At 52.2% G+C, this 12934-nt stretch overlaps 1 long non-coding RNA gene across 1 annotated transcript; it reads right to left on the bottom strand.

Annotated features, from left to right (window-relative positions):
- Window positions 1–10848: 10848 nt before the first annotated feature.
- On the bottom strand, window positions 10849–12409 carry LOC124666548. The gene is made up of 3 exons (XR_006990928.1): window positions 12343–12409; window positions 11974–12259; window positions 10849–11271 (listed from the first exon to the last, which is right to left on the bottom strand). It is a non-coding gene; the product is annotated as an uncharacterized LOC124666548 (long non-coding RNA).
- Window positions 12410–12934: the final 525 nt, after the last annotated feature.

The raw sequence follows: 12934 nt of genomic DNA on the forward strand, positions 1-12934 counted from the left end.
TAAAGGTTGCCATGGCCTTAAAATTTCGGGATTTTGGTAATGGGCTACGGATTCTTAAATGGGCCTTCATGTTCTGCCCATAGTTTATGTTCTCCAAACTCTCGATTGGGCCAAATACTAGTACACAAAGCTATAAAGGAGGGCATGCATGCAGGCCCGTTGATAAGATACTTGATATGTGGAGCTAGCTCAATCATTGGAGGAAGTTTTGCCTCTTACACTGCATGTGTCTTACCTAGAGCACGTGTGTGCATATTTTAGGTTAGTGATCCTTATCTTGCAGCTGGATGATCGACAAGAGTTTGGCTCACCATGCGGTGTTCGCATCATTAACCCAAATGTTCATCTTTATGCGTACATGGATCAAGCTAGGAAAAAGTATCAGTGTGGTACCGATGTACCGTATATATTCCCTAGGGTAGGACATGACATGCCTGTAAAAATTAATAGATTCATATAAAGTGAACTAGAAGCCTCATTCTACATTAATAAAGAAAGTATGAGAAGCTAGAACACACTGTATCGCGACATGCGAGCCGTGGCTTTGCAACCCTAATATTCCCTTAGCTACAGTGGTGGCGCTACAGGTTGACAACCTTGGCCGTGGCCCACCCTTCCATTTGGGTATCACTGGTATTATTCTGGCCCACCAATAATAATAAAAAGTCACCATGTGTATTGCTTAAGCCTATTTTGCTGACCGGCCCAGTCTTAGAATTGTTGCACGCTCCGCCACTAATAAGAGCATCCCAGTACATACTGCATGTCCTCATATTGCAAACATTGTTTAAAGTTCACCATGGAGGATGGCTTCACGGAAGAGGGAGTCGCCCTAGGAGTCCTTGCCCGAGCTGTTGAAGTCTTCCATCATGGACCTCTTTGTGGAGGGCCGAAGGTTCTGGTGCCCACTCCAAGAGGTGCTGAAGAGAGTGACCTGGATGGGAAGCGTTGCCTGTAACCCGGGGCATTCCCGGTTTCGCCGGTTTGGGCTGGTTTCTCAAACCAGGCCGTTGCCACATGTTTTAGTTGGGTTGGTCTGGTCTACACCGTAAATATATGACATGATCTCACATGCTGGTGCGGATTGGTTAGGCGGTTCAATTGGTTTGGCACTGGCCGAAAAAAATCATGCCCAAAACATGTTCTACAGCGGTTATTGTGGCCTCCCTCCGAGCATATGGATAAGGCACGGCATGCCGAGCAGATAAAGTCGCATGCCAAGCAGATAAATCCCAGACATGCATACACATGGTCTCTTCCTCTACATCGACCAACGATGCTATTGGCCGAGTGCAACCGGCTCCACGATGAGTTCGCCGACAATGATGCGGCGAAGGACGCGAGACGGAGTGGCAGCATCAGCGTCCGTCAACCGGGAGTACTTTTCATACGACATATGGCCGTGGCATAGCACGTCGAGCAGATCAAGCTCGCCATGCTCGTGCTCGAAACCCGATCCTCGCTGTTATCAAGTTGCTTGTCGCTTCTTGCGGCAGGCTGAATCTCCCACCTGTCAGCCCCATTGGCCCCTTCGTTGCCCGAACGGCACCGGTCACCGGACCCTGGACCTACGTTGCCATCCCCGCCGGCGACTCCAACGAGCCGAAGCAAAAGGCGGGGTTCATGAGGAAGGCCGACAGCTCGACGGGTATGTACTCGCCATGGTGGACATGGTAGACCGGGCAACGGAGAAAGCGTATGACGTTGATGGTGGCGTGGATCACGGTGCCGTCGAGGGGTGTAGAGGCGGCATCACCGGACGAGGTTGTCACCGCCGTCGGGGGTGGACAGGCGGCGGTGCCATCCGCTCATCACCGTACCGTGGTTGTGGTGCAGCTTCGCTAATAAGCTCATTTATAAGCTAGTCCAATATAATTGTTGATATCGATTTGTTGTCCCGATACAACACCACGAGAAGCTATCAAAGTTGGCATATATGCAGAGACATGTCGTCGCTGCGTCTCCGCCTGGAAGTCTGGGACGAGACGACCATCGATCAGCACGGTCTGACGTTGTTACTTCACACCCCGTCGGAGTGGCTGCCGACCCGTTGGCTCGGGATTCGTCCATCGGTGATGCAGCTTAGATCTTGCACTTACTCTCAACTGCCCCATCTGGAAACTGTCTGATTCCACGGTAAAGTGAGGCACGACGGCGCTGTCATCCGCGGCGAATTCCAACACCTCGCTGCCACTACGGTTGGCGCCGACATGGCATGTACTACCTCGGCACAAATCCATCAGGTATGCAACTATGCACTAATTAAGTAACGTCAACATGGTGGCCTCCTCCTACAATCACTCGTATGTGAAAAGTATATACGTCCATCGGTGATGCACCTTATCTTTACCCGCAAAAAAACTTAGATCTTGCACCTTAGACCTTAAGGATGTTGGGTGTTCCTCTTCTCCACTCCCTCTTGCGTACAAGGGAAAACCCTAGGATCAGTCTCACAGGATTGGCATCATCGTCACTTTCCTTCTTGGTACGCAATGCTTCGGAGTGCTAGGAGCGTGGTGGAAATTCTCCAGAGAGCAAAGCGATGCGGGTCATCTTCGTTTTCGTCGATCAGCCGGTGTCCTTTCTTTTGGGCTTGCTTGTGTTGTGGGCTTGTGGCCCCAACACGCTCGTTAGTATCGTTTGGTTGCTATATTACTATTGTAGTGTTTCGAGGTAGATTACGTCCCTAACTTGTCTATGTGCATAATGTACTAGCTGTTTATCGAAAGTAAAAGAACAAATTCATCGAGACTATTTTCATATCATTTATAAATTTTTATTTATAGAAGAAAAAAATGACTTAGAAATATCGAAAGAAGGAAAAAAATTTAAGGTTAGTCTACATATGACATACAACTAGCCAGAGTCGATGGTTTCCCGGATAATCTTCCAGATATTCTAGAATTATGTTTCTCTTGCTACGTCAATCACCCTCTCTTTCGGAGGTCCTCCAGCATATACTTGCCGTGGAGTGGTAGTGGTGTCTGTTGACCATAGATCTGTCTCCGAGTACTACTGCACGTCAGACTGACCAATCGCCACTGCCAGATCGTCCAGCTTCTAATCATTTGACATGAATAATGGTTTTGGATGGACTTTAAATATTTATTGGTAATTCAAATAATTGAATTTTTGTTAATGTGTTATTTTAATTATTTTAAGTTGTCCCTTAGTCCTACATTGAGGGAATATAAACTAATTAAAATGACGGTGTTCTAGATGCCGAAATGGCGGTAGAACGCCGTGTAGTCATCGCCATCGTCGTCGCTGGAGTCGCCAGCGTCCTCGGGCGGCGGCGCCTGCTAGCTGCTCTGGCCGGCATCTCCGTGCCGATACCACTCATCCTCGCTGCTCTCCTCCAGCTTGATCAGCGACACGGGTGCGGTGGGTGTGGTGGGTGAGGCGCGGGCAGCGCCGCGCCACGCGGCCGCCATGACCAGCGAGACGCCTTTGCTGCTCCGCCTCCTCCCTCTCCCAATCCTGCCTTGACCAGGCGAGCGCCGCGTCCATCGGGAGGGTGTTGTCGGCGGGGACGAGGTCTTTCAGCAACCTCGCGATGGCCTCGCGGATCGCCGCATCCTCAGCCCGCCTGGCTTACTCTTGGCCGTCTTCCTCTTGCGGCCGCGCGATGGAGACATCGACGGGACCCCCCCCCTCGCGAATGACAATGGCGCCGCTGCTGCGCCCTATTGTCGGTGGTGGCGACATCGACTCCTTCTTGACGGCCCTCGGCGTCGCTGCTGGAGGAGCCGACCCGCAGGAGCGCGATGCCGACCTCGACGCCGACCCAGACGACGACGATGGTTCTATCCGTCATGGCATCCATGAGCTCCCGTACGGGGTAGTATCCCCGGCCGGCACGCGTCAGCGGCAGCATCCCCGGCACGGGGTAGTTGTCGCTCTCGATGTGCGCGAGCACGTTCTCGAGGGTGCGGCTAGGCTCGCTCCACCAGCCGGCGGCGGCCGGCGGCGTTGTTACGCGTGGGAGGAGGGGGGCCGTCCTAGGCGGCGAGTTCTCGCTCGTACCTTCACCAAAAGAAGTCGGTCCACGCGTCGTATTGTCGGGGAAGAAGCGCGGCTCGGCATGCTGCTCGTCACTGAGGGTGACGAGCACCGCGTTGATCTCGGCGTCGAGGACGTCGCGTCCCATTGGCGGCGGTGGGATCGGGACGCCCCCCGCGCTCAGGCGCCAGCCTCCGGGCGCGCGGAAGTCCGGCGGCGCCGGGTAGCCTGCCATGTGCAGCAGCCTCCCCTCCCATTGGTGCAGAGACCGCCGGCCGAAGCCATTGTTCACCGCACCATCGCCGTAGCCCGCCATTGCTCGCTCGAGGAGATTGGGGACATTGGGGAGAGAAGTTTGGGGAGAGACGGGAGTGGTGAATGCGGCCAGACGCGGCACTTCCGCGATAAATAGAGGAAACCGTGCGTGAATTCGAGGCGACGGCAATTACTCGCCGCGTGGAAGCGACGCGTTCGGGGAAGACTGACCGGCGGCAGGCTTTTACAGCGCGCGGAAGACGATGACATGAGGATGACGATCGGCCTTTCTCGCTGACAAGTCGGGGCCACTAGCCGCGCGGGAAGTTTTCTCGACGGTTCCCGCGCTTTTGTTTCGTCCGGACTCCCCGAGCGCTCCCGGGGGCGGGGATGACATGGGCTCGCCTGATGGATGAAATCCCAACGGGCGAAAACAAGGAACCGGGAACGCGGCTGGGCTATTTTTCGTCGTCCGGATGAAAAAAGGGCTGCCGGGGGCCTCGTCGGGGAGACGGCTGGAGATGCTCTTATTCGTGCCAAGCCGGCGCATCGTCACATACTTTTCTTTTTGGCCGGGGACAGAAAAAACCTATCATTTCATGTGCCTTTCTTGTGGCATGCCTCCTTAATTTATGCATGAAATTCCGTGTGGCACTTTTAGGTGGTGTTCGTCTCTATCACATGTATGAAATTCCATGCACCGCGGCAGTGTGCTAGGGTTTTCGGTTGTCCGAAGATTTCGTTGTCTTCACGTTGGTACCGGCGAGGCTAAGGCACGCAATCAATGGTTTGGGAGCTTTCCCGCCTGTTTTCAACTTTTGGTGGCTTTCCCGCCCATTTTTAGTTCCCCTAGTTCTCTCTCCCAATTTTCGGTGTTCCTGTACAACTGTTTTGTACGCAGATTTCTTGGGTCGGTAGCATTTAGGAGATCCATAATTTATATTTAAGCACTGATAGAGGCGATTGAGGAAATTAGGTTTTGAAAATCACTGTTTTCTGGACTTTTAAGAATTTGCCGGCCAAAAAAGGTCGTTCGGAGTCTCCGAACATGGCCAGTAAGTTCGTACTGACCAAAAGAATAGTTGGATTATTCTTCTCGAACTTTTCGAGGCCTTTTATGCTATGATATGCTTTTACTGCCTATCTTTGCATGTACTCTCATCGTTGCGCGTTATACATACCTACCATCTGATGTGCATTTTTTATGTCATGCGCCGTGGTTTTATGCATGAAATAATGGCGCGAGACCCATCATTCCATGTGTCGTATCGATTGTCGCGTGTCCTCCGGGACTTAGGACATCTCCAACGCCCCCTCCCCGCGCCGGAGACATCCTCCGGTGTCCGCTGCGGACGAAAATGAGGCCCAACAGCTTGACTGCATACGGACGCGCCATTCAGGAGCAAACCCGACCTAAATTTGGGCCAGGTTTGCGGCAACACAAATAGCGCGCGGATTGGGCACACCGTCGCTGATGGGCCACTGGTCAACGAGGAGTAGCCTTTGTTTTCTCATAAAGTCTAATTAGGAATTTAGGATACATCTCCATTCCATTTTGACCATAATTAAACCTAATCCAAACTAAATTACATTGGTCCCGCTCCACCATCCGCATAGCTGCCTTAGCCCTTGCTACCTTGGTGCTCGCCATCCTCTCGCGCCCCCGGCCTCACCACCGGAGCTTCCTTGGCCCTCGTTGCCACTGCGCATCGCATCGGTGGCCCAACGCATCATGTCACGGATGGTGTGCCTCCTAGCGTGGCGGGCGAAGGTCATGACCTCCCGATGCACACACGTTGCCCCAACACGTTGCATCACCATGTGGGCGGCCATGATAGCCATCGCCTCCTCCTCGGCTGAGGCACCGATCTCAGCGTTCCTAGCGTCCTAACAGGCCGCCATCTACACGACGGCACAGGTTGCCTGCGGGCAACCTCTTCTACCTCCATCGCAACCGCGAGGGCAGCCTGCTATCGAGTAGCCTCCTCGTTGGCCGTCAGTTCGGCGACCTCGTCCGCCGGCCGCTTCTCTTCCATCTCGTACCATGTTCGCCGCTCTTCCGCCATGAACTGGTCGTCGCGCTCCTCCAAGGCCACCAACCGGAAGGAGGGCTCGATGATGGCGGCGTCGATGGGCTCCTCATGTCCTTTGAGAGTGTGCTACCGCGTGCTCTGAAAGGACTCGAGGAGGATGTGCTGCTCCAAGGTGGTGGGGGTGCGAATATGATCCGTGTCAACATCTTCATCGTCCTAGCCTCCCCACTCGTCCTCGCCGCTAGCCGCGGGGCTTGCAGGGTAACTCTCCAAGGCGGCCACGCTGATCTAGGCCCACGTGGTGAGCGGATGGCATGGGAGAGAAGGGGGGAGCCATGGCTATGGATGTGTGGCCCTGCCCAGGCCCGGCGAGCTCATCTAATAGCGCGGTGGCCTGGGCGGGAAACGGCGCGGGTGGGAAGTACGTGGCCCTTTTCCACGTGTGCCTCCTAACCTCCGGTTATCAGCCGTGGGCGCCATTAGCGGAGGTTAAGCTGGAGCACGGACAGCGGGCCCCACAAAAATACGGGTCCCCGTTGGTGCCGCGGCCACCCGCATAAGGACAGACGACTTTTTCGTGTACGTATGTGGGCCACCGCATCCGAACCCAAACAAACCAAAAGCGATCCGTTACGCGGAGGCGGCATAGATGCAAGGAGAAGGCCGCCAGTGCTGGTGAAAAAGAATGGCAATGGTGCTGGTGGTTGGCCTGATGGACTACGACATATTGACTCCCGCCATGTCGGCGTTAATTTGCTGCAGCGAGACCAAGCCCCCTTTGTCCACGTGGGGGCTTCATGTTGCTGCTTTGCTTCATCTTGTGCAATGCATGCATGGGGCCAATTGCTCTCGCGTACTAGGCGGTCTCAAACGCGAGAAATGTAAAGAGAGGGAGGGGAGAGAGAGCACGAACGGCGAGTTTGGGATACGAGGAGGTGAGCTAGCATTCCATGGGCTGGATTAAAAGACTCCAACGCAAACAAGAGGTATACTTATTCAAAATCACCTAAAAAACCTTCCTTGCTATGCGTGCTCAAAATAATACGCACCAGATTTTGCTAAGGAGGGAGTCCTATAAAAAAGTTATTAAATTCGAATAAATTTGATTTAAGACAAATATATGGTAATGTTCGCCGATGGAGGGAGCACCTCGTCCCCCTTGTAACCCTAACCACCTCCGCCGCCGCCGCCGGTGGTGCCGTCGGGCAAAGTCCGCGGAGCGTGGCCGCGGCCCTTCCTCGCGCCGCGCTGGGAACGGCGGCTGGGATCTCTCCTCCACACTGAAGCTGGTTGGACGCGGATGGTTCTTGGCGGCGGCGGCCAAACCTTGGCGCTGCGGCCCCCGCCTCTCGTCGGCTCCTCCTGCGGCTAGGTCCTTGATCTGCGGCGGCGGCCAGACCTTGGCGGTGGTGGCTGGTGGTGGGCAGCGGCCAGGTCCTCGATCTGCGCCAATATCCCCCTGCCTCTAGCCGGTGTGTGGAGGTGATCTTGGGCTTCTCCCGCGGCACGAGGTCGCCTGGGGCAGCAGCCTTGGGTTCGACGGTGGAGGCGGCCCTCTTCGCCGGAGATGGTCGGCCTGTGGATGGTGGTGGTGGGTCTTTCGATCTGTCACCGCGTCCTGGCGGCGAGGTGGAGAGGCGTGCAAGCCGGCGATGGATGTTGTCGCCGGTGGAGGGCTGGCATTCGGATGCGGTGGTGCACCCGTGGCGTGTGCGGTGTCTCCGGACAACGCAATCTGCGCTTGGTGTCTCCGGCAGCATCCGTGGCTAGCCTAGGATGGTCGCCAGCGTGGGGGCCCGGCCTGAATAAAGGCGGCGGTCCTAGGGTCTCTCTTGGGCGAAGATGAAGACTTGCCTGAGGTTTTCTCTTCTCGATCTTGCAGGAGTGTTGAGTTCCGGAAGGCACCGCCGACGAATGTAACAGTTGCTTTTTTTGCCTGGAGTTTGCTGGAACGGTGGTATTCGGTCGTGCGCACCCATGCTTTTATTCCGGCCGATTGGTTCCGGAGGGAGCGGCGCGAAGCTCTTGTCTGTGTTGGCATCAAGAGATATTTTGGTCCATGATGCAGTCAGATGAAGGGAATAACATGAAGGCCGGAGTGGAGGACTAGCTAAGAGAGGTTCAAGTCTCCGCGTTGCCGAGGGACTTGCTTGGTGTTCTGGGCTCCGCAGCAGCGGTATGGAAGTGGGGGCGGCAGCAGAGGTGAAGTTCAGAGTTCTACCTTCCAGGGTGAAAACCTAAGGTCTAGCCTTAACTGGTTGTGCATGGCAATGACCTTGTTGGAGGCATTGTTTTGAGAGCGGGGACTATCTTCAGGGTGAAAACCTAAGATCTTTGGTCAGGCGACGACGGCGTTGGTGCATCGTTTCCTTCTTGGAGGCGTAGTTTTTTGGAGATTCTGTATTTCAGGTGTTGTCTTGGTGATGGTTGTATTGTTGTTGCTAAGCCTAGCATGCTATAGCGGGGCTTTTGTTTCTTAGTTTTATTTTTATTTTTTTGGATGTGTGCATCCGTACTATCATTAAGGTGTTGTGTTGTTGCTGAGGCTAGGTGTAATTGATATCTTATGATATTAATATATTCCCTTTATCGAAAAATCTAAAATGCATGCATCAGAAGCTTAGCTAGCTAGTAGTAGCGTTTTTTTATTCAAGTGGAACAAAACATAGTCAGCACTAGAGCTCTCGATGGATGTTCACCCACGTCCTCTACTTATACCATGTATCATACCGTGCATGTCTCAGCTAGAGCCGGCGACCCCACCGCGGGAGGGCACCACACGAGCCTGATGGAGGGAACGCAGTGGCTGCCGTCTTCCTCCTCACGTGAGGGTCAATGGTTGGAAGTAAAGGGCCTATGTGAACAAGTCCTCTTCCTCAGCAAGAATATCTCCATGGCACTAACGATAGGCTTATCGGAGGTTCTCGATATTCTCGATGGTTAATTACTCCGTAACAAAGAGTTAGTGATGTGCGCGCGTTAGTATTTCCTACTCCCTTCGGCAAGTTCGCATGTTCTGTGATACATCAATCCCATGCAGTGGCTTAGGACGAAGAAAATTTAAGGGCGGGCGAAATCTAAAGCATAAGCAAACTGATGAAAAAAAAAACAATGGTTTATAGACACATTAATACTTTATTTGTTGTAAGCACGATCACCTTAGTACAATGAAAAATAGTACTTTCATATTTAAATAGAATGAAAACCTACAAACATACCGACAATGAAGTTATAATGACGAATGAAAGTTATAGGCAAAGGCAAAGCTCTACTCTCAAACTCTACTCTCAAGCTCGATCTACTCTCTTTCTAGACATCTTACTTAATTTTACTTTCATTTGTGCTTGGTTTTGAGCTACTGCCACTGCCAAGCGGCACACAATACCTTGTCAAACAAGAAATTTACATATTCATAGATTTATCAAATAAGACACAAGGGCGTTGTACACATATGCAAATTTCTGAAAAAGATGTACCTTGCCCCTTTCAACCCTTTGATGGTCGCTTCCTCTTTCTATGTATCTTCAATTTAGAATTGTAGATTAACTCCATTGGCCATCTCGCCGAAAAATTCCTCCATACAGACCTCCCGAGGCGAGAACCAATCACCCAAGTCCGGCTACCGTTCCTTCTCGATGGGCACCCTTCGACCTAGGGTTGCAGATCACGCCGCCGCCACTCCGCCGACAGTAGTACATGTGCGGTTGTGCCCTCGCAGCCTCCCTCGATCACCTCAAAGAGAAGCAACGTGTGGACATGCGGTTTCCTTGACTTAGGATGGATCCAAAACGATTCAAGGGATCAGCTCATACTATCGAGCAATATGTGTCTAGCAGCATAGGGGTATTACCGCTTTTCGTAGGGAGCCAAGGTAGGGCGAGTGCCCGACCTTGCCGTACCGGGAGATCCGCCTGTGATCCCACGCCCAATCAGATTGTCCTTTCTCTTTTGTACTCGGTTGATAGTCGACATGTTTTTCTCGCAAAAGAATTATAAACGATCATATATATATATATAGGAAGTGGAAACATGCTAGTGTCACCCACACGCATTAATGCTACATGTACAGGAAGCTCATTACGGAAAGCCTTAATAACGTGTCGTGAAACTAATTCTTCATTGGAAGCAACTCCTTGTACAGTTACGGAAAAATCACCAACGATAAATGTGTGACTGACACCACGCAGAGAGCTGGACTGGGAGCGGGAGGGCAGCAGCAACAATTGGGCGGCAAAAATGATATCTAACATGCGCCACCTTTCAAACTAGCCCATGACTCGGCCCGTACCTCACGCCAATATCTTTGCTATTTTATGCCCATTACTTGGCCCATCGATTCTGGCAAACGAAGTCGCTACTTCTTTTTACTCGTTCACAACTATTATCAGAACTTACCTTCAATTAATATAAATGAAAGTAGGAGCGATTAAGCTACTTAATCAATCGACATTAATTAGCAAGGTTGTTCAAAATTTTGGCATAATCTTAACTGGTTTTGGACATTCAAACCTGCACGGAAAATAACACCGCTCTGCATATACAGCACAACCCATACAACATACAAAACACTCTGACAAGAGTCAATTAATAGGTAACCGAGGGAGTACAATCAACTCTACTACCACAAGTTTAATCATCAACGTAAAAACTACCCAACAATCAACGTCAAGGACAAGCTGGTGCACATCGATCAGAACCGAAGTTTCTCCCAGGAGGTTACATAAATAAAACACATGCCGCTGTGTTAGAAGATCCTCTGGCATCTGAAACCTCAGCTGCTCATGCATTATAACCATATGATCGCATAGATAATTAAGGCGCTAAAAAGAAAGATGTGCATAGAGCTGGCTGGAGCAAGGCGTGTATATGCCATCTTCTTTTCCCCGGGGTCTTACAGCTTCCTTCCTGACAAGTCATGCATCAGGCTGCAGCAGCTATTGCTTCCTTCCAAGTGATGCATCATCTAGTCTAAATCCTTGTTCTTGCACAAGAACAAAACATGTTGGTCAGCTCTAGAGCATATTTAGAAAGAATAAATTAATTAGGAGCCCTGGTGCATCTACAACAGGATAGCACGTTTGAAATGTCAAGATGGCAGGCAGCTATGTGGAACTCACAGTTTTCTATCTGCCGGGAAATAAATATTAACGGATCACTGTTCTCCTGTACAGAAGAAATATTGGGAAGTAGCTAATTGAAACAAGACATATATACGTATCATGGGCGCATGTGCAATGTTGCTACAGCTCCAGATTAGTTTGTCAGGCGATTAAACAAACAAACAAACAAACAGTAGGGCATTCAAGTGTGAATCCGGTCGATCAACATATAACAAAATTGGCCAAAGTTTTACAACAGCAGTGCATCATGTGGATTTGAAGAATATAGCTGCTTTGTGCCGTCAGTAGCGCTATCAGGTAGACATATATAGTTGAGATGATGAGGTTGCTGTAGTTGGGCGAAAAAGACGTGTTGATGAACATACTACCTACAGTGAGCAATTCGACTTGGCCAAATAAAAGGCTAGATTGGCACCGACAAACATCAGAGCAAGTTTTTCCTAGAGATTTGTTAGTGGCCCAATACAAGTAATCATTTGGACAAGCATGTATCAGGACGTATTCGTAGCCAAGCACAAAGGACATGGCTGAGAGCAGAGCAGAGCAGAAGAGCTGGAGCTCACCTCAGATGGATATTTGCCGATGCTAATACCAGTGTGCGGATAGGCGACGATGGCTCGCCGGCATGGGAGAGCAGCACCAGTCTAGGACCACGCCAGGCAGTGTGGTGCTCCAGGGCCTGGGAAGCCGTGCCGGCAGCTTCAGAACGTTGTCAGGGAGGTAGCAGTCCGGCAGCACGGGGCGTGGTTGTGGTATCCGTCAGGGATGTTTGGGCGTTGGTCGCCTGGATGTTGGCGGCGGCGAAAAAGACATGATTTTATTGAGCGTTCGCAAGGTCCTTGCTGTAATCTGCAGCAGAAGTAGGAGGAGCATGAGCGAGACGTAATCGATGTGTGGAGGGGGAGAGGAGATTTAGCTGTAGAGGATCTTACAGAGGCGGGTGCGGGTGAGGCCGACGCGGAGATAGGCGGGTGGCGCGTCGATCCGGCCTGGGTGGAGCAGCGATGGGGGAGCATAGGCGTAGAAGAGAAGAGGCCGTCCCCGTGCGCATAATCGTCCGGACGGCGTCGTCGGCGAGGTCCAGCACCGGGCGGAGTTGGTCCGGCAGGCGAGCTTCTAGGTTATGAAACGGGGCTGGGGGCGCAGGGGAGTGGCCGGCGTCGAGGGGATAGGGTGGCCGGGGCGCCGCCGCCGCCGCCGTGAGGAAGAAAGGGGATCCATGGAGGCTGGGTGTGGGTCGCGGGTCTTTTTTCTTTTTCGCAGCGGAGGATGTTGGGTGGGGAAAAGGAAGGCTCGCGACTCACAAATCAGCCAGCTGGTCGATTGATCAATACTAGTACTACTCACGCCTTTCAGCCCAGTCGGCTGAAGCTGATTTCCTTCCCCGGCCGGGTACGTCGCGCCAACTTTTTTTTTTTTTTTCTCAACCGCGCGGAAAAAACGTTGCGTCGCGTGGAGTCGGGACGGATTTGTGCGCACCCAGGAACGTGCGAGGGAGGCCTTTGATCGTGGACCCAGGGCTGT

Source organism: Lolium rigidum, chromosome 1 (genome assembly GCF_022539505.1).
Source record: "Lolium rigidum isolate FL_2022 chromosome 1, APGP_CSIRO_Lrig_0.1, whole genome shotgun sequence".
Classification (NCBI taxonomy): domain Eukaryota; kingdom Viridiplantae; phylum Streptophyta; class Magnoliopsida; order Poales; family Poaceae; genus Lolium; species Lolium rigidum.